The sequence below is a fragment of the Bactrocera oleae genome, chromosome 4 (assembly GCF_042242935.1).
Source record: "Bactrocera oleae isolate idBacOlea1 chromosome 4, idBacOlea1, whole genome shotgun sequence".
Taxonomy (NCBI): Eukaryota; Metazoa; Arthropoda; class Insecta; order Diptera; family Tephritidae; genus Bactrocera; species Bactrocera oleae.
Genome location: NC_091538.1, coordinates 49,842,235 through 49,863,188, shown reverse-complemented (window position 1 = coordinate 49,863,188; position 20,954 = coordinate 49,842,235). Strand labels below are relative to the sequence as shown.

Sequence of the window (20,954 nt, the reverse complement as noted above, 5' to 3'; positions counted from 1 at the left end):
AAAATTGACTTCTTCCCAGGTTTAGCAGTATATTCCGGCGCTTTATGTTTAATAAATAATTTTCTTTATTTTATAATAAAAAGACAGTAAATCATATCTACTTCACCAGTACTCGATTACTATTCGTTTCGACATAAATTCCAACACACTTAAAGCTTTTTTTTACTGTTGAAAGCACTTTATTCACACACAATAACAGCTGCCATTAAAGCCGCTTGAGGCCAGCGAGTGGCTATAACGGAAGCATACAGCCAATCATAGCAATCAAACATTGCACTCTACTTTAGGCATTGATAGCAAATATTAGATGCACGTAAACATACATCCCTGTAGCAACACAACTAGGTTCCTCACTTAAACTAAACTGCTCCGAAAAATATTAGTTTCCACATGTAATAAACGGTTTACAAAATAAACTAATCCGAAAAATATCATTTCTGACCAAAGTCTGAGGACTGATATTTCGTAAATTGCTATGGTATGGACAAAAGTTAGGCGACTTACTCATTTGTTTTCGTTTTCTGCAAGTTTCTAACTATTTCATTTCACTACTGGGTATACCTAAATGGGTACTTGAAATGATTGCTGGTAATGTTTATCATTTATCATTTATTCACCAGAACAGAAAAGAAATACATACCGAACATGCCATGCGAGCCAGTCGATGCATCTATAGAAGCAAATCATTCGCAAAACCGCAGACTTATGGAAAAATCATTGGATTTCAGTACAGCAACAACAAACTAACACCACATATAAAGTGCATAAGTATGTAAGGCATAGAAAGGAAATAAAATTAAATGCGACACAACAACCATTTAGGGAACTAATAAATATTATTCTCCACAATACAAATCCAAATACAAGTGAGTCTATGTATGTGTGTATGCATGTTTGTATATATGTATGTACATACTCGTAAAACACGAAAGCACTTGCGGCAAAGTGTAGTATGCGTGTTCAATAAAAACCACCAACAGCACATTATCATTAGTTTGGATGTCAAGCCAAGCGTTAGCGGGTCAAACTTATAGCTTGTTTTTGTTGTCTTTGCTGTTATTGTTTTTTAGTATTTTATTGCAGTATTAATAAAAATAGATTTGCGCTCACTTTAGTAATGTGCCGGCAAATATATGTATGGAAAATTGTTATGAATTTAAAACTAGACAGTGGCAACCGAAGTAGGTGACCCCCCATGTAATGTCTTGAATTTCGATGTACATATAAAAAAATTCACATTGAAATGAACCCCGAATACATAAAAAACAAGTAAGGAAGGGCTAAGTTCGGATGTAACCAAACCTTTTTTACTCTCGCAAAGTCAAATGGTATACTCGTTTGAGAATTTTTTGTAGATTGACTGATATTTTCGGTAGAAGGTCAACTATAGGCACTGGGGTCCACATATTTAGTACTTAGGGGCTTGAACAGTTTTGGTTCGATTTAGACAATTTTTGGTCACAAGGTGGCATACTTTAAACGTATTATTCACGCAAAGCTTTACCCCGATTATTTATGGTGGTGTTATATGGGAGAGAGGCGTAGTTGTGATCCGATTCCATTTTCGCACTATAACATAGAAGTATAAGAAAAATATTATATACCGAATTTGGTTGAAATCGGTTAAACAGATACTAAGATATGGGCTTTTACCTAAATGTGGGCGGTGCTACGCTCATTGTCTAATTTCGAAAGCTTCTCCTATAAAGTCAGCTCATACGACCCTGTGTTAAAATTTAATGACTCTGGCGTGTGGTGGAGCTTTATTTGTTTTTGATTAATGGCATTTTGTAGGCGTGGCAGTAATCCGATTGCGCCCATCTGCAATACCAACCGTCTTACGGTATCTAGAAACATGTGTACCAAGTTTCATAAAGATATCTCAATTTTTACTCAAGTTACAGCTTTCACAGACGGACGGACGGACGGACAGACAGTCACCCGGATTTCAACTCGTCTCTTCATCCTGATCATTTATATATATATAACCCTACATCTAACTCAATTAGTTTTAGGTGATAGAAACAACCGTTAGGTGAACAAAACTATTATACTCTGTAGCAACATGTTGCGAGTGTATAAAAATTACATTGCAATTTCTTTGCGTATTTGTAAAGAATAGTTTTCCGTATTTGTAAAAAATAGGTGGCTCTGAAGTCGAAATTGCTTATGAATATTTTATTAGTTTTTCAAGTGTATATACATTAGTAGTAGCTTTGTGTATAAAAAAAAATTTTCCGAAACTACAAGTATATACGATAAAACCTCAATACTGAAGGTAAATATATCTGTGGTAAAAGACAAGTTTTGTTCCAATAAACTTTTAGCTTAATTAATCTTTAGAATATGATTTGAATTCTAATGGTTTCTGACAGAGAGTTAGAAAACGAAAATGTGAAAGATGTTAGAAGTGAGCTTCATATCGTTTCGATAAATATCACAACCCACATGTACTTCAACGAAAAGTCAGTGGTTTGAGAACAAATATACCGTATGAAGTAAATTAAACATCGGCCTCTTATATACTTACTTTTTTCAGTCAGGTCTGCAGATTTTGTGGCATACGTAACAGTTTTAATGACTTTGAACCGATAATTGTTCAGTTTTTAAAAGCGAACTTTCTTACCGTCAGGTTTCATACCCTGAATAGTTTGTAACACCCAGAAGAAACGTCGGAGACCCTAAAAGATATTAATATAAATGATCAGCTTGACGAGCTGAGTCGATTGAGCTATGCCCTTGTCTGTCCGTCACTCAGTTTTTGAGATTACAAACAGAAATGAAAGAAACTGCTCATACCGTCTATATCGGACCACTAAATCATATAGCTGTCATAAAAACTGATCGATCAAATTCCCAATATTTTCGTACTCTTTTATGTTATATAAAATGAACAGGTGAAGGGTATTATAGCCTCGAGGCAACCGAATTTTTCTTAAATTTTTGATTCATAAAGGGCATAAACTACAAACCTCAAAATGAGAATTTAGCCCTTACTAAACTTTTTTCTTTACTTTTTGTCCCAAACTTTAAAACTTTTTTTTCGCTCCACCTCTGGCCTCTGGCTTCACTACACAATTCAAAAATATAATACAAATATCAACACGGCACATGTGACTGTTTGCTCTTGTATGCCCGAACGTGAGTTGTGGTTAACTTTCGGGTTTATTTTAAAAGCATAAACACGAGCAAATATTCCAGAATATAAATATAATAGCAAAATACTGCAGATTCAACATTTTTTTATTGTGTGAGAATTAATTGACTCAAAAGTGGTTTACTTTGCATATCCACATTTAGAGAAGTTCGTGTCAATATTGTCTGCAATAGAATTAGCAATCAAATAAATTACCACGGCAAACTGACAAGAGCACGAGAGTTAATATTTTAGTGTTAAAGAGACTAACCAGGAAGAAGGAGAGTTTATGCCACTGCCCAATCAATCTAGGATGTGTTTTTCTTTATTACGATGATTCTATCAAATGGAGTTTTGAGGTTAGTGGCGAACGACTACTGAAGTAAAGTTTTGAGTTTCTTCAGAGATGTTCACACAACAGTGGGTTAAAACTGTATTAAAAAATATTTTGTTCCAATTGGCTAAAACGCTTTTTTATGCTAAGTCGGTGTGGTATCCTTTCTGGCATACTTAAGTTGGGACGTGGTCTTATTGGGAGAACGGTTTGTTGAATAACTGGGAGCTTACAAACTCTGTAACTCATAATATCTAAAGAAGCCAATATTGGTTCAGGCCCCTCGAAGTCAATCAGCATTAAAACCGTCAGGGCATTCATATAAAGAGCCCTTGAAAGATATGTGACAGGACTCTTCTAAACTCTATTTGTAAGAGTGACTCTACTTTAGCCCTCTCTCTTTCGGCCATGATTCAAGACTACACATCAATTGTTATTTACCGCATTTCACACAAAATTTACTCACACCACTTATGCTGGGCGTGGAGTGGCAACTTAATAGTCGTGAATAGGTATAACTCACCACTGTAATAGCTTGGTAGCTTCCACAGAGATTTTGAGTGAACTTTCATTTCGCATTAACTGCAGTGCGCTTATTCCATCTCTCTAAATTTTCCAATCAGATTTTAACACGAAATCTATATAAACAGTATTTGATATGAAAAGTTTGCTTCCTACGAATTTAAAATGCTTCACTCAACCTTCCTAAATAAGTGATTGCGAAAATTCACAACTTTAAAACAAGAACTTATACAAATAAGTCATATTTATTTATATTTAAACCCTGAATAGGGTATATTAAGTTTGCCAGGATGTTTGTAACATCCAGACGAAAACGTCGGAGACCCTATAAAATATATATGTAAAAGATCATCATGACAAGCTGAGTCGATTTAGCCAACTCCGTCTGTCTGTATATACGCGAACTAGTCTCTTCAAGAAGCTGCTTATTTGTGAGGAGCGCCGATAACGGACAAAATGATCGATCAATATCATGTTCTTGTATGGAATATTTTATATTATATGTGAAGGTTACTGTAGCTTCGGTACAACTGAAGTTAACGCTTTTCTTCTTTTCATATCCTTCAACTGCTGCGCTTGCCAATTTGCGGAAAATAAATTAGCAAAGAAAAATTCATGCAGCAGAAGTTAGTCATCAGTTGTGACCAGTGAGTAATGCCGTCAGCTGCTTGGCAAGTGCAGCCTCGAAAAGTAGCCAAAAAATTTGTGAACAAATTGTCGTAAACATGAGAGCAATTGTATACAATATATACGTCTTTTCGTATTTCGTATTTATTTGCACCGAAAAGTGGGCAAAGCAAATTGGTTCGCTTTTGTCTAAATGGAAGCGAAAGTTTCTTGTGCTGTTAAGCTCACGAGGCCTTTTATTTTCGAAAATATTTTCCAGAAACTTGAATTGCTGCTTGCCGGTGATATATATACAGATTTGATTATAATATTTTGATTTGCTTGAATATAGCTCTTAAATAAAACTGAGCAGTTGCAGCATTCACTTTATGAAAGAGTTTACGGTAGGATCTTGGTTTACACTTACAAAATTCAACTCGTGAAAGAAGTGAAGCCGAACCACCATCCAGCGCATCGCACGTTCGGTGAATTGACCTAAAACCAGATGGCCAGCGATCCCGATTTTCACAAGAAAATTGTGTTCAGCGATGTAGTCACTTTTGGTTGAATTGGTACGTTAGTAAGTGAAAATCCACAAGCCATTAATGAGATGCCGTTACTGCGCTAAACGCAGCCATGGTTAATGACTCCTTTGCGGCTGAATTGGAGATTGTTGATGTGGACGACCTTTGTTTCCAACAACACAGCGCTACATGCCATACATGTAATGAAATAATTAATTTATTGCAGGAAATTTGTAGTGAGCGGATTATCTCGCGTGGTGGGTCTGCGGCGTCTCCTGAAAGATTGTGCGATTTAACACCGCTGGACTATTTTTTTTGGATTTCGTGTGAAGTCGCTTGTTTACGCAAATAAGCTCGAGACGACATTTATATTGACGAAATTGCTGACATATGGCCCCAATTGCTACAATTGGTCGAAAATTGGTCTGTTGGCAAGAAGTTATTCCAGCCAGCCGCGGCGGTCATTTGCCCGAAAGCATTTTTGGAACATAAAAACAAACTTTTATTTTTGTAATAACGCTAAATTCCTGGCCATAACATTAAATTATATGCATTTTATTTCTTCTTGAAAACCAAATGTCTAAAAAACAGCTTGAAAACATCATGAGACATTGTACAGCAAATGCTACTAAAGCTTTTTCTAGAAGCATTAATTCTCTTGCACTGATCAAACTTATAAAGTAATTAAAACTTTGTGCGACAGCTGCTCTCTGCCAAATCTGAAACTTTAACTTTTACACATTTGGCTTTAGACACTTTATAACCGAAATATCGTTTAACTCTTCATTTCGCTCATCTGCGTATACTAGCAATAACTTTTATTGTGTGCTACACCGTTGGCCATCAACCGAACTAAGTGCTTACGATTAATTTGTTTGAAAATGTCCAATCATTATCGCCCACATGGTTCTCAATATGCTCCTCATCTTTATCGTCTCCATCACCAAGGTTTGCATTTTGCTGTTTCGTTATTAATTAGTTCACTTATTTGCCTGCTTTCGCTTTTGTGATTTCGCTCTCAAATTCACTAATTCCTAATTTTTCAAAGGGAAAGGTTTAAATTTATTTCGCCAATTTGCACGCATTCATCATTTGATGGCATTTATATGCTTTAACTGCTATTAATTATGGCTTGTCATTTTTTCATTTTGGTATAAAATCAAAAAATTTACTCTTTACTTTTGCGCTTCACTTACTCTACACCTTTTTTGTTTTTGTGACAGGACAGACCTTTACTTTACTTTTTGACACTTCACTCATTTTGTTTCTCACTTCGTTTAGGGTGCTATTTTTGATTGAACTTTGCTTCTCCTTTCAAGTCTGTATTGTGTCTTTTTCTCTTCTTTATTTAGAATTTATTAGAAATTTGTCTAAAGCCAAAATTGTGTATTCAACACAAAGCTTGAAGGAGTTTTAATTAGTTGCATCAAAGTCTGCATAGAATTTCAATAGCCGAGTTTAGGGTTTTAATTGTATTTTCAGTGGAATGAAATTTGTATACCTGGATAATATAATATAATTTCAAATTGATTGACCCAAAATAAATTTGTTAACAACTCTTTAATTAGAACAATTAGTGATTATGTTCTTACTGCACCATTATTATTTAAAAAATTAATTTGATTAAATATCGAGGAAAACATAAGAAATCACACAAAATCTAAAGTGTAAACTAAAGTAACATGTGGCTTTTTAAGAAGAGAAAAAGAGAACTTACGAATTTATTAGCGTATTCTTTGCTCTCAAGACAGCAGGATAATAGAGAATATTATCATAAATAAATCTTCACCAAAAGTTTTATTTCACAAGTGATCTGCCAATAGATTTACAAGTATATATTTTTGTAGAGTATAAAGCTCTCTAATACATAAAAATTATACACTAAGTATGTTTGTTAAAACAACAGAACAGGTCTGCTTCACATACAACTTTTGTTTCACTTTGCTTGAGATGTATATTTTGTGTGGAGGCAAAATAAATCAAAGCGATGCAAAATGTTGGGCAACTCTCATATTTTTAAGTGTTTTTATGAGAAGCGTGGAAAGGAAAGCGTTAAATTTGACATACCATCTGTTTTGTTCGCTTCGTTGTTATAGCTAGAACTAACAAGCAAAGCGAAACAAAATTTATGCAAACCAATTATAATTCCTAAAACTTTGCCTCTTCTTCTTTATTCGCACTAAGCCTGCTAAAGCTTTTTAAAGGGTTCAGAGCAGCAACAAGAGAGAGAGAGAGAGAGGTACAGACCCTCTCCCTCTCCAGTGCGATGACAAGAACAATGTCACTGGGTCATACTGACCGAAAGTTTTTATGAACTTATTTTGCACATTATTTTCTCATATTATAATTTTATAACAAGTAATCCTTTGCAAAACCTCCGAAGAAATTATTGGCATCTTGTGAATAAATATTCAAGAGAAGTACAATTAAAAAAGTCGTTACAGGGTATTAGGAAACATGATATATTCCAGAATATTCAAAACCTTGTTACAGAATTTAGGTATACTAGCAATATGACCATCAATCTATTTACCCTCGAGGGTAGTAAATAAATGTATAGCGGTATCTTCGGTGAAATTCATATATTCAGGGATCGATCAAAATTAAGGCTAGCAAGGGTGCACAGTTCTTCTGTGATAACCCCTATATAAAACGTAATGACTTTCACAATAGGTCTCCTAAAGGCCGAGGTGTGTCATGAGACATCCACCTTACCTACCTAAACGTAATGACTATGTAGAATTTTTATAGTTATTTTCTGCTTTAACCCAAGTTCCACTCCTATACACTTTAGCAAGTCATCAGAAAGTCTTTCACTGAGATTTCGCCTTGAAACCCTACGTACAGTTACATGCAGTGTTTAGTTTCATTGTATGAAGTTATGTTGGAGCACAATAATAACGAATTTTTGTCTTTTGGCTAGTTGGTGAATAGTACATATCTAAATTGATTTCTTTTCTTCTAATTGGTGAACAATATCATCGAAACACACAACCGCTGGAACAAAAGTCGGGAGTTAAATTCTGTCTAAAAAATTAATGACCACTTTGTAAGGGCCGGTGACGTTTTTGCTTATATAATATTTATAAAATAAAAATTTAAAGGAACAATTTGTATACCTGGATAGGTTATATTATATTAAGTTTGCCATGAAGCTTGCAACATCCAAAAGAACAAGTTGTATACCCTATTAAGAATATATATAAATGAACAGCGTGATGAGCAGAGTTGCTTTACCCGTGTCAGTTTTTGAGATATCGATATAAAATTTTGCACATGTCCTTTTCCCCCCAGAAGCTGCACATTTGTCGGAACCGCCGATATTGGACCACTATAGAACATAGCTGTCATACAAGCTGATCGATCAAACTCAAGACCCAGTATCGAAAACTTTTTCAGCTTCATTCAAACTGATCGATAAAAATAAAAATATATTTATACATTTTTATGCTATGAAAAATGCACCTGTGAAGGGTATTATAGCTTCGATGTTGATGTGGTATTACAAATTAATGCTAAATAGATAGGCACACAATACACAGAAAATGTGGGCTGGTGTCTCAGCGTCCTTTAAGAGCAGTAATATATGTACGTGTAAAAAAGTAAATAAAAACTAACCACACTTACGTGAACCCCACACAAATACATATTCATATTTAAACACACATATATATACGGTATGCGACCATGTATGTGTGTACATTATGCAAGTGAGATTTTTAGTCGTTTCTTTGCAGTTCGGTTATATTTTTCACTTCGTTGAGTGGAAAATTAAATTCATTTTTCGAAAGGCTGTAAGCTGCTTGACGAAACACTGACGTGGCTACAAATACAAACACCCAAACATGCACACGTCGTTAAAAGCACCGTGAACCACAAGGAAGCTGATGGGAGGAAATTAAGCGTCAGCAAGCAGATAGACTAGGGTAAAAGGAAGCTTCGCTTTTTCAACTGGGCTGTCTTGTGCAACCAATAACGGAACAAAACGGCAACAATAAAAAGTAAGCAAAACCAAAGGCACACACACTATCTGTGTGTACAATTACAAAAGCATTCACATGCTCATGAGCGTATCTTAACCCCTGTAAGTGACTATTGACTGCACTTAAGTGAGTTCATATGCTGAGCATTCGCATGAGACGCCCACATGTGGTTACACGATGCTCACTTCATTTAAACTCAGTTCAGTTTGGCTCGGCTTGTCGGTGAACACAACGAACTGCGACTCATTGAAGTGGAAGAATGCTAATTTGGCGCTTCATACCACAAAGCGAAGACGGTGGCGGGTCAAAGACGACCAACGGTCCACAAGCAACTATTTTTATGGAGCAAAAGTGTGTCAACTGCAAAAGTTCGCTGCACGTTGCCCTCTTTGCATATTTTGAATTAATCACGATTATTTTTGTAAACTTGCAATTTTTAGTATGAAAATCTGTGTATTTTCACATAAAGTTTGTGTAATTACATTGTAAGAGATCGTGGCGTATGTTCTTGCTGCTCTCTCAAATGACCTTTGGAGCTCATTCAGAAGCTAGCCTCAAGTGTGGTAGGCTTCAGATGATCTGGTCATAACGTCGTAAATCTTGAAAGTAAATTTTTTACAGTAGAAAATGGTAGCGTGGCTAAGAGATCACATTTCTCTACTTGCGTAAGCGGATCCAGGAAAACAAAAACTAACATACAATATATGCCACGATAATCCCTGTGTTGTTTGATACTACACTGTCTGGTCCTACCAGCGAAAAATAACCTTAGCATAGTTTAAGGGGAAGTGATTTTGTTTAGGTGTATGCTTGGTTGTTGGATATTATTATTTATTGTTGTTGTACTGGCATAAGATATCCTTGAAGTAATTTGAAGTAATGCTGCCGAAGCTCTTGGCCGAATTAAAACTCGTTAGTATGAATTTTGGTTCAACTTTTAACACTTGGCCTTTCCGATTGGCTACAAAGTCACTTTTGACTCATACATAACTGTTACGAAGGTTCACCTATTATTAACCGCATAAGTTGTGGACTAAATTTTTGGTTAGAGAAAGAGAAGGAGACTAAAGGAGTAAGAAAAGAAGAAAGACTTTTTGTTCTACAATCTTTATTTGCAAACCTCAATTGGCCTTAAAACTGAATAATTTCACTAAAGTTTCCTCTCTTTAAGTTGCATTACATATTTAAAGTCATTGTTGAGACACCGTTACTTGCTCCAAAAGTAACTTTTTAATGTGCTCTATGGGCAGAAGGAATTTTTGGTTCATGTTGTCTGTACATGCCGCGGCAGTCGCTTGCCTGAAGTAATTTTTAAATAGCAAACCGTTATCTTTATAATAAGGCTCAGCTCTTAGCTAAAACAATCTTATATACATAATATTTCTGCTTGAAAACTACATATCTATAAAAGAACATCCTTTACAATACTTATTTAAGGGTTTTACAGAGTCGGAACCGCCGATATCGGACCACCAGAGCAAATAGCTGCCATGCAAACTGTACGATCAAAATCAAGTTATTGTATGGACAACTTTTTTATTAGATATGATATAATCACGAAATTTCGCATGGCATCTTAATTCGTCTTAAAGGGTGTTTATATCAAACAGCGCAGAAAGAAAGAATTGCCGAAACATTTTCCGTTGTATGAAAGCACAGGTGAAACATTAATTTCCCATTAACACATCTATTTGAGAAATATACCAGACCAACTTTTATTAAGTAACCTTAAAAGTGAAAAACATACACCCATTTCAAATCCATGAATCAGTTTTTAAAAATTACAAGAGAAAATTTCCGCACTTTAAGATAACCACTGGGACATTTAGCACTTAAGCATGGCTACTTAATGCAAATAAAGCAAATCGGGTCAACACTCAGGCCTCAGTGCAAAGCATATTTTATTAGGCGCATATCTTTCGCTAAGCAAGCAACACTTCATCAATAAAACACATACACACATAGGTGTATTTATGCAAATTTACATGTATGTACACAACATCTACATAAATCACTAAGCATCGACATACACGGCGTATATGTGATTGGGCAGCAGTGTGGTTACGTATACGCCATGGCATACAAACAAAATAGATGTGTAGATTTGCATAGATATAAGCAATAAGACAGAGCGAATACGATCATGATAGTATTAAATATGTGCATATTCGATTGTATAGGTATAGCAAAGTGGGTGTGGTTGAAATACCTATTTGTCCGCCTGAACATGTCTGCAGTCATGTTGGCACAGCTTTGCAATGCAAATTAGAATTCATGCCTTATGCACTACTATCCAACAGCTGACTGCCAGCAGACACACGTGTCAACATATATGAAATTATGCCGTAACATAAATGAAAAGCACACAATCGCGTGAAGTAGGAACGCTCGCTCAGCCCGTTTATTAAACTAAAATCTTTAACTGCACAATCAGGCGCTGTGGAGGGGGGCAGGCAGTTGACTGCAAACAAACAGTGCTGACATTCCACTATTAAAATGTCAACAGTCTGTCAACAAAAGCGGCTGTCGAAGCGCCATCAACCGAATCAACCGCGCGGCTTTTCTACCAATTTTTGCGTTTTTCTTTGTTCGCCTTCTGTGTGTTTGTATACGCAGCACAGATCTGTCTTAATTTATCCACATAAATGGCTACACATTAGTAGTAGTCCCTAAAGTGGGGCGCACAAATTGATTTGAAGTGTGCCATTGAAGCGGATTTTGTCGTAGCAGCGACGCAAGTGGGCAGCTCATATTCATCAGAGTTTCAATATGTGTGCTTATGTATGTCTGTACATGAATGAGATTTTCAAATGAAAGCATATTCCCGAAATGATGCATTTAAGGCCATTCAAGTGCTTTTCGTAGCATTTTCTTTCAAGTCTACTGCTGCGTAAAGTGATCCCCAATGATGTATTCCGTAAAATTCGTCAATCGATTGGCAGAACGCACTGCCATCGCACTCGGCACTGAGCAGCTAAGGTTTTTATACTTTCTTTGGCATATTTGTTGCTGGCTAGGGTTTGGTCCCACAAGTTTTCGTAAATATCATGTCTAAATGCTCATTAAGTAAAAAAAAAATATGAAGACAAAATTATAGTTGTTTGGGTTTTTCTTAGAAGTTTTTTTAAGTTACCATCCATAATTGATGATTGATAAATAAAGAAATTCAAATTATTATGGTCTAATATACGAAATATTTTCAAGCTAACTGTTTAGACACATAAATTGTTTTATAAATGGATAGGGCAAATGATGCCAAATTATTTAAGTTTTACTAACCAACTATTATATTCCTTAAGATATTTGTTTAAAATAAATGTAAATGCAGGAGCGTCATCTCTTATTTTGGTTTAAGGGATTTTAAAGATGGTGATTTTAGGTATTACATATAATTTTATCATATGCCTACAAATGCAAGAAAACCAACTTTGTGACCCTCAAGCCTACCATCACATATCTATATCACATTTATCTTGACCTGTAAAAATATTCCTAGAAAAGAAAAAAATGTTAACTTCATCTTCACAGGTGCACATTTTATGACATAAAAGGCCACAAAAAGATCTTTATCATAATTTGATTGATAAATTTAAATATCAGCTATATGTTATCGTATTCCGTTCTAAACAAACACTTCGAATATTGTAGCAATGCCTTGAATAATTATTTGTGCTAAATTTCGTGAAGATAACTTTTCAAATGAAAAGTTTCTCCATACAAGGACTTAAATTGAATCGGTCAGTTTATATGGCAGCTATATGCTATTGTTGTCCAATATCAGCGGTTCTGACAAATGAGCCACTTGGTGGAGATGGTGGAGAGAGGATGAGTGCAAAATTTCAGGTCGATATCACAATAACTAAGAGACTAGTTTCCGCATATGCAGACTGTATAGACAGATAATTTTTATATATAATATGTTATCCTTTTGGTTGTAACAAAAATCGTTGCAAAGTTAATATATCCTGCTCAGGGTATAAAAGGCTATCGAAACATTAAACTGAGTTACCAGATGTATAAGGATAATTGAGATCTATATTTGTGTAGAAGATAAACTCCTATACTAAAATTTAATAATGCATTTATTTTGACTTCTGGAATCCCTTGAAAATATTTTTGCTTGAACGATTAATTTAGCAGGTATACTGGCGTTTTTTTGGAAAAATTAAATACTAATTTTAAGTGAAAAAGTAAAAAAAAATGTATTCCAAGTATTGAACATTGCTTTTTGCAAATTTGGACTACCTTTTCTGAAATTTGTGGATGCCATGCCAATAGAAATGTTCGTATGTTGAAGCAAACCAATCAGACACCGGATTTTCGACTTCTGCGTAGGAATCGAAGAGATGCTCAGCCAATGCGCCGAATTGATCTGTTTTTGCAGTCGATGTCGATGGATGTATTGGAGTAACCCATGATTTTCTCTATTTATGATTCTTAAAATAAACCCATTTTTCATCGCTAGTGACTATTTATTGCAAAACTGATTTTCTTTCGTGTCTTTGAAGAAAAATTTCCTAAGTGTTTTATCCATTTGTCTTTCATTCAATTCATGTGGCACACATTTTCCCCACTTTTAGATCTTTTCTATAGCTTTCCAAGGGTCTGAAATTGTTTGTTGTGCCATTTAACATGACTGCCATTTGTTTTCGACTCAAAGTATCATCTTCATCCAATATTGCTTGCAGTTCGGGATCTTCAAATTTTTTAATCATTATCTCTGAACTATTGAAACCATCTTTTGCTCTCTCTCTAAAGTGTGACTAATTTATTACACCTATAGGATACATTAACTGGCATATGAAGCAAACATTTTGGCAACTGTTGACACTGGAAATTGAATTTAGCGATTATAATGATGCAAGCTGGTTTTTATATGCGTGACTTTAGCGTTGTCAATAAAGAAATGCCAGGGTCACCACTAAAATAGCAATGTCAGAAAATACACTTTCAAATATATTTTATCAAATCTTGCTCAAGACCCACTGATCCTTAAAATAAGTTATCAAGAGACCGACACACACAAACAAAAACCTTAGAAGTCTTCATATAAGTTGTGTTTATAAAAATGCTAATAAAACAAATGGGTTCTGCTAAAAACTGAGTGAGCATATGTCATAGTCACATACATAAATGAGAAAACACCATGGAAACAGCCACAAAGAAATGAAATTTACAGTTTTTTCAATTTAAATTCATGAACTCATCTTACTTTGAGCTAATAAAACTAAGGCGACGACCAAATGTGTCCACAATCAATCTAACAACAATGTAGGTAAAGCTACACTGTAGGAAAGCGAGAAGCTATTGAAACCAATTACTACTAGTTTAGAACTAGCAAAACTTGCGATTTGGGGTGGTTGGAAAATGGTTACCAAAACTTTATAGTAACGTACTAACCAAGGACTAAATAAATAATCTAAATCGTAGAACTTGGAAGTGTGAACAATCCTTAAAACATCCGTCAAACTCCATTGTATCTAAAAAATTTAACTCGCTTGTCTCAACTATATTGGGACACATTTTTGGCAACCGAATCAACTCAAAAATCGGGTTTCACAATTGGCAATTAAGATCCAGTGAATTGACTCCGTTAGACTACCTTCCAGTCAATAGACTATGATAATAAATATGCTACGACTAATTAAGTGGAAACCAACAATCGGAATGTTACATCCGAGATAGAAGTTATTACGGCTAATCTAAAAAATACTTGTTCAAAATGGGTCCGTCATGGTCTCAAGAAACCACAGTTCAAATATTAGCAATTTCATTAGCTTTTCCGGGTTTTATTTGAATACCTATTAAAAAGCATCCTTTACTATTACTACTAGTACGAAACTTTAGAAAAAACTTATATCGAGAGACATATGACGTTTCACAGAGCTACGTAATGCCGCATTCGCGAAATCACATAATTTTGGAACTACCGCTTCTTCCGTCAGGGTATTAATTTATATATATATTGTATATATAGTATCATATTATCTATTACTTCTTGCGACTTATTTTAAAGCAATGCGTAAACATTGACAATGCAATTGTTTGACAATCTGTAGGAATACTAAAAAAATTATTTACTTACCAAACAGACGATTGAGCCTAGAATGATGATGATAAATATTATTTGAGAGGTAGAGAAAGACCTCAATGCTTACTATGATATGCGACTTTGTGTTGTGCGAACGCTTGGCAGGAGCTTAGGGCTAGCAAGAAGGATATGGCGACGTTTAGCCACAGAGCAAACACATTTGCGTTTTTTAGCGTGTTAGAGCCGAAAAAATTCCATAAAAAAACGCATATTTACAGACCAATACACTTGCGTTTATTAATTTAGTCTGTCACGTGGGCAAACTCGTATCTATAACGGCGCAGTGGTAACTGTAACAGCTGTTTACAAAACCGATTTGGTTGCCGGCGCATCTAAGCCAATCCGATTATGTGAATATGAAGGGTTTGTATGTACGTAGGTATGTATTTATATCATTTGTTGTATTTCTTATGCCAGTTATGCGCACATATACTGGAGTATATGCAACATATGTCAGTTATATTTTTACGCTGATTACCGAATTTTCAAAAGACGTTTGTTTATATTGTAGTATGCACATATGCTGCAGCCGCTATAAAAATGATGTGGCGAATTTAATATTTATTTCAATATTTTTATGAATTTTTCGTATTAAAACTTGTTTTTTGGAAATTTAAAAAAATGCATTTTTAATGTATACGTCTTTCACATTTTCACTGCTGGTTACTTAATAATAAATCTAACTTTTACCCGCGATGTAATAAATTGATTAAAACACAAACATTCGCACACACACACACACATACTGTTACGAGCAACGTAAGAGCCGTAAACAAAGCGCCGTCAATCGGCGTAAAGTTGCGCTTAGGGGTAGGGGGAACACAACGCTAAATGACACACAGTAATAATAATAAAAATCGCATTGAAATTGCCGGAAGGGGAAAAAAATTACATTAGTGTGCATGTATTTATACATATACATATAAAATTATATATGTGAGCGCGTACTCCCACCAATAGCCCATTAACGCCTACGCCGTTGCTATGAATTGCGCGCAGTAAAAAAAAAAAGCAGTAAAACTTCAAATTGACCACTCATCGATGCGGCAGCAAATGTAAAGGCAAAGCAGGGAGGTATTGAAAAAAAGGAAAGCAAGATCACAACAAAAAAAAGGGGGTAAACAATATTTGTGAGACAGATGAACGCACGAGTGCACAAATACCACGAGTTTTGCAATGAGCAAATACAGGGTGCGCTGTTGGAAGGATGCAACTGTTTTACTGAATATTTTAAGGGCTCATAACTGCATTTACAATTTCCTTTCTAAAGCTTGAATCTCTCTCTCAGAACATTATCCAAAACCATTGAAATTATAATAAATATTACAAACAGTTCTCTATTGATCCTGTAGCTAACTATAATTTATATATTACAAACAGTTCTCTATTGATCCTGTAGCTAACTATAATTTAGTTTAATAGTTCTCTATCGATCCTGTAGCTAACAATGATTTACATTTTCTCGACAATGGAACCTTTCTGAAGTCCTTGCCAAAATAAACTTTATATCATAGTGTGCTCCGAGGTCCTTATAGAAAGTAAAATATATATATAATTATGTCTAAATATCATACCTAGCTAATATGAAAGACTATAAACATATCGGCGAGCTGAGTTTTCGCTTTTCTGCAGTGCTGAAGTTGCTGACTTAAGTTCCAAATGAGTCGCTAAACATTGTTAAGCCTAATTTGCTTCAAGTGCGTTTGTAAGAAGACGACCAGTTGATCGACGGTAGATTAACTAGAATAAGTCTTGTCATTGATCTGGTTGTTATATCCATTTCCCATGACATAATATTCTATTATCTAAAGGGATATCTGCAAATGCATTAGTGAACCGTTCTTATGGATAAATTGGTTCGAACGACGCCAAAACTACCACTTCTATTTCCGTCATCAAAAGTAGACGTTTAGGAAAGACGATCAATAGTGCGGTAAGGAAAAACTCTCGAAATAATAAGTTTTTTGAAAAGCTTATAAAGGCCCCTTGCGGCAACAATTTCTTAGTAAATTGCACTGTTGCTTTTAACAATAATCCGCTCCATATTTTTTTGGAGATATCTCGTCTGAATGATGAAAAAGCTTTCCATACAAGCATTTGATTCCGATGGTTCAGTTTGTATGTCAGCTAGCTGTTGTAGTCCGATATCGGCAATTCCGACAAATTAGCGGCTCCTTGGGTTAAGAAGCACGTGAGCAAAATTTCAGATCGATTCTTAAAAACTGAGTTTGCGAATTTTAAGTGATTTGTTTACATTTAATCTATTCGTTAATTTAGACTGTTCTTACTGTCGTTGGGGATTTAGAGAACAGCTGTTTTTAACTAGCCGATCGAAGCTGTGATATTTTTTCGCGCCACAATTCTATTAAATCATCCTCGGCAGCCTCACTCCATATTACCTTCTTTTTTTTGATACTATTATCCTTCATTTTCACTTATTTACTGGATGTTTCTTTAATCTAATACTATTTATTTGATTTAGTTGTTTATTGTTTTTCACTTTGACAAAAGCAGTGTGATAAAACAAAATGTGACATAGAGATGACACTAATAATAGTCGCATTGGGAGATTTCGGGTAGATTAACTTCAAATCTCCTCGGTGACGAGATCACCAAGTGTCATTTTTAAATGCCGAAATATTGCCAAATCCAGTAGATTAGTGATATAATGTACTCAACAGCCTAAATCTCGTGATTAAGTAACGGTCGGAAATTGGTATAAGCTCATCTTGCTGATCATTTATATAAATATATATTTTATGGGGTCTCCGACATTTCCTTCTGGGTGTTAAAAACTTCGTGGCAAGCTTAATATACCTTGTTACGGTTATAATAACGGAATTTTTGTTGCGAATTTGTCTACGCAGTATGCCTTGTAAGCTTTGTAACAGAACTTATGGCAAGATAATGCTATATAAATATTATTAATTGCGGACCTTTTTTTCTGCGATTATGTGAAGTCGCTGGTTTACGCAGATAAGACTGAGACGATTGACGCCCTAAAAGAAATATAATGATCGGGGCGTTATTGCTGACATACGGTTCCATTTGCTGCAAAAAGTAGTTGAAAATTGGGCCTCTCGGCTGGAATTTATTCGAGCCAGCTGCGGCAGTCACTTGCCTGATATCATTTTTAAAAATAATGGCAAACACTTATCTATATAATAAAGCCACATTGTATGCATTTTATTTCTTATTGAGAATCATGTGTATGTATCACACCCTTAAGCATCACCCTTGAAACTCTGATTGATTTTCACCATAAGTGATGAGTCATTGACTAAATATGTTATTGAAAATTTGCAAAACATTTTGAATTGTTGTGGTTAAAATGGTTTCTTACAAGGACAGAATGAATGAAACTAGTTGCAATTATTTTTGTAATATTTAGTTATTTCATAGAAGAGTGGATATAATTTGTTGTAGAACAATATTTTGATTTCCGAAATGAATTTCACCACGATTAAAAGTTGACTAAAAACACAAACTGTGATAAAAAAAAAAGATTGTACCGATTTAAAAAACCAAAATAAAGTAGTAGCTCAAACACACTTTTTTTAAAGGCATATATGAGTAAAAACCTCAGCGCTTTGTAGGTAATAGACCTTAGACTTTAATTTCAGTATTTTCCAGAAGCACAGCGTAATTTACAAGTCTTCAATTTACTTCTACCTTTAAAATAGCATCTCTCATCCGTACAGATACAAATTCGAACTCATTAATTTTGTATGGCCAAACACAAATATAAAACTCAAATATATATTTCACGCTTTGAAGTGGCACTTCAATCGTTAATTAATATGGGTGCTAAACACATGCAGCACACATCTTAATTTCCCTGCAATACGTTATTTTGCCAATGAATTTTCGCTTAGCGGCGATTATACATAATAAGATGTTTGGGATGATGACCGGCAAATGTGTTAAATATCTGCTCACATGCGCAAAGGTTGTATGTGTGTAGAAAATTTGCTTTCAGGTGCCGTGCACGTGCTATTTTACCCTAATAAACAACTGTTAGCGCCTAAATATAGGCAACAGCGGCGCTGAGAATAAATAATAAGGAGGATGTAAGAGTAACAGAGACTGCAAAACAATGGCAAATGTCGACAACATGCAGCAGCCTGTGGAGATATGCCCATCAACTGCAAACATATATGTCTTAACACACATACATACACACACACACACAGCTATATTGGTATGTATGTGTGTAGCATAATATGCCACGCATGCCAGCACAAATATGGCACAGTTAGTGCGCCAAGTGGGTCGTTTGGCTCCGTTTAGCTTTCTCACTTATCGTAGTGCATTCACACACACAGCTCCACACACAAAGCAAATGTATAATTTATGGACAGCAAGTTCAATTCTTTGCAAGCGACACTCGGCTGTCCATTATGTGTGCTTGGTCGACCGACTGGCTGATTGCCGGCAAGTGCGCAACACAAACCCGCACACACACGTGCAAATAGCATCATCATCACCGCCATCAAGCGTATAGTAGGGCAGCCGTAATACCGAGCGTGAGTAGGTCAGCGCAGTGTCCACAGTATTTATTGTCACACGTCGAAAATTTTCACATTTCACTGATTTCCGTTAATTTTTTTCGCACCCTGCCCTGCAACCACAGCTGAGCCAATTAATTAATATTCAAACACAATACTGCTTAGCACCACATACACATTATGGTTGTTTATTTTGAAAAAAATTGTTTATTTTGTTTCTATTTTAAAAACATTTTTCAAAAAAATTTCGAAAAAAAGAAAAAAAAAAGTCTACCGTCAATCACTCCTACTCGGCAAAATATGAATTTTTGACACTCGTTTTTTTACATTAAAACTGTTTGGGTAATATGTAACTTTTTTTTTGGTTTCGTTTTAATTTTTAAAACTATTTAATTGCTGATTTCCGCTTCCGGCAAACGTACACGTTGCTGCTTACTACGAAACTGGCTGCATTACGAATGTGTCAGCTCGTTTTTTAGCAAACCGTAAAGCCGACGAGGATATTTGCGAGTTACTGCAACAACAAATTTTGCAACTCTCGTTCAAACGAACTTGTTAAATCAACACTTGGTACCGTTATATGTTCACTGGACATAAATTGTTAAAATTCAAAACACAACACGTTTATTTGCAACATGTTGCATGCAACGTTGTGTGTTTGACTTTTTTTGTTTACAAAGCAGACAGGCAACGTGGCTTGCTATGACAAAACTGTGTCGCATCCTCGCATATATATGTCTAAACATATATGTATATATACGAAGACACAAGAAAGCTTGCTTCTGGTGTTTATTTCACCAGCTGTGGGATGTAATGGAGAAGTTTTACGTTCTGTAGTGTAAGCTTTTCACAATTTGCATTAAGGGGTACTTTGCTTTGCGCATGCGCCATCGACAGCTTTGAAAGTGTTCCTCTGCCTTTAGTCAGCATTTTACCGTAACTACAATAAATAGGTAACTTATGATAAATTACGATACATTTCTGGTTGCAAGACCTGAACACTCAAAATAATGGGAAGATCGAGAATTTACATGATGGGTAATCTGCAAGTTTTCGAACAATTACGATAAATCAAAGTTGCATAAAACTTAAAACAGGGAGAAAATGGGAAATTCGCATCCGAAAACTGAGAAGACAGGAAATTACAAATAATGAGAAGACTATATCATTTAAACAACTGAATCGTACTTAAAGAATATTTAAATTACCGACAGTCACCGCCAACGTTTACCTCCTTAAGAATGCGTTAA

The 20,954-nt window shown here is 35.2% G+C and overlaps 1 long non-coding RNA gene across 1 annotated transcript in view; it reads right to left on the bottom strand.

The window, feature by feature from the left end:
* LOC138857097 (uncharacterized) overlaps window positions 1–20,283 on the bottom strand; it is a 38,199-nt gene extending 17,916 nt beyond the window's left edge. The window contains exons 1-2 of the long non-coding RNA XR_011396057.1: window positions 19,979–20,283; window positions 15,191–15,728 (exon numbers count right to left, since the gene is read on the bottom strand). This is a non-coding gene — a long non-coding RNA (uncharacterized lncRNA). The remainder of the gene's footprint in view (window positions 1–15,190; window positions 15,729–19,978) is intronic.
* Between the last annotated feature and the right edge of the window lie 671 nt (window positions 20,284–20,954).